A 4,135-nucleotide genomic window follows, 5' to 3' on the forward strand; every position below is an offset into this window, starting at 1 on the left:
GTTTGATCCACTAATCTCTTCTTTTTTGTTTTTATTTATTTTTTTTTTATGTATTTGGTATGCGGTGTCACTATGCAGCTCAGATTCATTTAGTGATCCTCTTGTTTTCAGCCTCCCCAGCACTGGAATTACAGGCATGCACGATCATGCCTGGTCTCAGTAGCCAGCTCAGTGCACCCTGGGGTGGGGCCGGCACAGCATGAGGTACCAGGGATTGAACCCCAGTCCCTGCACTTGCCTAAGCAGGTGCTTGGTCCATTGAGCTATCTCACTGGCCCTTCTTCTTTATTTTTGGAATTAAGTGTTGTTTCTAATTGAAAAGCCAATGAACTGTCTAGTTACTGGGCTCCCTGAAACCATAAACTTGGCAGTTACTGAGTCTCTAGATAACATATTCAAACTTGAGAAGATTAAAAATTTAAAAACAAATAAAACAAGTTCTCATTTTAAACTGATGGAACCCTGGTACCTACAGACTAATCTATACTAACAATACTTCTTGACTCTAGGAGGCTACACGACATGCTAAACAACCCCTTTTGAATGGCTGCTTCAATTAGCCCTTTTCCGATTTGCAACTTCTGAATGAAAATAATACTTTATTAATTATATTTCAGAAAACTTTTTTCCAGTTGCTTAATTTACAATGCCAACTTTGCAAAACTCACTAAAATTAATTGGACAGTAAACTACATAGAAATCACCTCACAAAAAGAGGGAAAGTTCAAAATGTCAACTTTCTATAGAGAACCCACAATTCAGTTTTATTCAGATTGAAGAAAAACAACTTTTTCTCAGACTAGAAGAAATTCAGCCATTAGTTTAGAATCTGTAACTCAAACTACACATGCAATGAGGGCAATATCATGCTAATACAATTGTTTTGCTACTGAATGTGTTTATTATTTGTCTAATATTAACAATTATAAACAGCAGTGAAACTTGTATTGGAAACACTCCTTATAGTGTTACAGTGTCAGTCACAGCATTTTACTTCTCTTTTCACTCCCAGTTCTCCTTGCGTGCCTGGGATTCTTACTCTTCAGTAAAGTCATTTTTTTTTATGTTACACATCTTGAAAATCGACTCAGGATGTTTCTCCTTGCTCATATTGGCAGCAATCTTGCATGTAACATCAAGCAATCATTTGAGGTCTAGTTTGCTGCCAGAATAAGTTTGAAAAAGTTTCCTTGGTCAAGTTCCAAAAATTCTTGGTCCTAAAGAGTGATATCATCTGTTCACTTTTATTTGTTTATTAGAAAATGAGATGGCCCTTACTTTTTAGTTCTCCAAATCTGATTATCATGTCATGATTTATAATGAAAGTAGCTATGACATGTCTCTAAGTATGTAGACTTTTTCTATTAGAAAGAGTTCTTTCTATTTTAATTTCTGAATTAAATATCTTATTCAATTTCTCCTTGATGAAATAAAAATGTCATTAAGGGGATCTCAACATTTTTATAAGGCCATAACCTAAAGCTATTCTTACATTATTTTTTCATTACTTACCATTTAACTACTGCAAAATTCTATAATGATTCTCAAGATATGTTTCTATTCCGAGTTGACGGTGATCAGTTAATTGAGCAATTAAAACGTATTCATTATTCTGAAGAACTGAAGATCTCCTTTCCTGGTATCACAGCAAATAGTTAATCACTTAAAAATAAAAAAGTTTCAAAATGTTAAATAAAATCCAAAATAACTTGGGTTCTTTAACGAAAGAGATTTATGACAAATTTATTTTATATTAAAAATTTCAGCAGTATGTTAGCAAATGTTATTTTTTTTTCTTTTCAAAGTTTTATTGATAAACATATAGCAATGAGACAGTTTCAAATCAAATTGAAAGTACAGTTTCAACAAATAATACACTGCATATATTCTTCTTAGTGGTTAATTGCTGTACAAGATGCAGACTTGTGATCCTACTTACAAACACCATTAGAAAAAATCATTCTATTCATTAAGAGAATGCAACTATATATCTCTCCCAACCACTTTGAATACACAGATACAAAATGGACATTCATAGTTATACCCCAATTTTTTTTTAAGTTCCGTTGTTGAATATTATAGGTGTGTAAACTCAGCAAAATATTCTAAAAGAGTACAGAAGCCCATAATAGCATTGGGTCTTCTGTTTAATTGGCAATGTCAGAAATTATTGACATGAGTCCCCCACAGCTCAACATAACAACATGGCTTTACTTCCTATATTTCATCTTCATACTTTTCTACTGGATGGTTAAGACCAAGGTAAAGCAGAACCTATGCAACAAGAGTTGTAGCTTTTTGGTTTGTGAAGGTCAGTGAAATGCCCTCAGGATTTATCCTGAGATCCTGTACCTCAGATTGTAGAACCTTTGTCAGTGCAGCCATGTGGATGAGTCACGGCCAATGCTTGGCCAATGTGCTCTCTGTGAAAGCCTGAGAGAGTGTCTTCTCCTCATGTGACTCTCCTTAGGCACACTCCACGTCATCGATCAATTTCCTCTTTGGCCCCATAACCTTCTGGATCAGAAAATTTGGGACACTACCGAGGTACTTGACGTTACAGTACAAGTTCTCATATGGCCTGAGTCTTAATTGACCTTAGAAGGTTAGGGCCAAAATGTTGGCTTTCAGCAAATGTTATTAAAGGAAAATTTAACTGTTGAAATAAAAGTAAATCTAAATGTACCTCCATACAGAATACTATTTTATCTTCATAAGACCATTAAATTTCGAAATGTTATGTGCAACCACATTATGAGTGTTACATTTAAAATGTGACCTTTTGTCAAAAACTATATGATACACTCAAAAACAAGAGAAAACTATCTAAATAGACACTTCTCAAATGTACAAGACCTTCGAACTGTGAGTGTGGCATGGCAGCTCAAGTGTCTAGATGTAGGGATTCCTCAATTGAAGGAGCAACTCAGGAGCTGAAGTAATAATGTAGAAGAAATTGTTTCCATCAACCTGATCTATCTGATGGTGCCAGCCTTTCAAGGAGCCCTCACCATGAAACAAGTCAACTTCAGCAAGCAACTAAATTATATACAGAAGACTCAAAAATACTTTATAAACTACTTAACTTGGCTGGGGAAATAAGCTCTTGCCTTGCAAGCTCAAGGAGCCAGGTTTGAACCCTGGAAACACATGCCTTGCCAGGCCTGGAACCCTCGGCACACCTGCCAGCAACTAAAACTGGGTATGGTGGTGCATGCCTGTAATCCCAGTGCTGAGGAGGCTGAGACAGGAGAATCACTAGGAGTCTCAGCTGTGTAGTGAGACCCTGTACCAAATAAATAAATAAATAAATAAATAAATAAAGTTTTTAAAAAGAACTACTTAACTTGTGTTATTATCATCAAGTGGAAGAGTTTCAGCTGCTCAAATCCTAGGTCAACTCAGCTGAAAATAACACTGCTAGTTCCGCCCTGGCCTATGCAAACCTTGTTGCTATGGTATTTCAAAGGCTAAATTGGAAACACAAACAGAAGAGTTCTATCATAGGTTTTCTTCACTGAAATCTGCTGTAGTAAGTGGTTGAGCAGATGATGAGCAAGTTTGTGAGTACTACCTCTTTTACCTTCAGAAATGGATTGGAATCAGTCTAAAAGAGATAGAAAGTATTGACCAAGAAACAAAGATCCTGAGATAAAAAAAAAACAAAACTCTTCTAGGAAGGCATCAACTTCTCACTCATCTCTTCAGACAGGCCTCCAGTGAAATCCTTCATATGGGACAAGGCCCAAGCCAAAGTATTTGAAGCTGGTTATCCAAGTCTGGCAACTATGACACTGAATGTCTGGTATGAGCAGCATTAGAAATATGACGTGTTGGGGCCTGGGACATGGCTCAGTGGAATAAGCGCTTCCCTGGCAAGCACAAGGGCCTGAGTTCAATCCCCAGTTCCACAAAAAAAAAAAAAAAACAAAACAGAAATATGAAGTATTGAAAGACCAGGGAATAGCCAAGGATGGACCTATGCAGATCCAGCCCAGGCCCCCCGTACTTGAGTGACACTTTCTGCCACGCTCTCAGGACCCCTCCACCCCTCCAGAATAAGACTAAGCCCAGGCCCCACGAGTGCATGGGAGAACTTTTCTGCTCCCTGCCCCCGCTGGACCTCTCCAGATCC

The 4,135-nt window shown here is 37.3% G+C and overlaps 1 pseudogene; it reads left to right on the forward strand.

Moving 5' to 3' along the window:
* Positions 1-1,551: 1,551 nt before the first annotated feature.
* On the forward strand, positions 1,552-3,821 carry LOC105743159 (annotated as a pseudogene).
* The last annotated feature ends 314 nt before the right edge of the window (positions 3,822-4,135 follow it).

This window comes from Octodon degus, unplaced genomic scaffold, assembly GCF_000260255.1.
Source record: "Octodon degus isolate 3935 unplaced genomic scaffold, OctDeg1.0 scaffold00103, whole genome shotgun sequence".
In the NCBI taxonomy this organism is placed as follows: Eukaryota; Metazoa; Chordata; class Mammalia; order Rodentia; family Octodontidae; genus Octodon; species Octodon degus.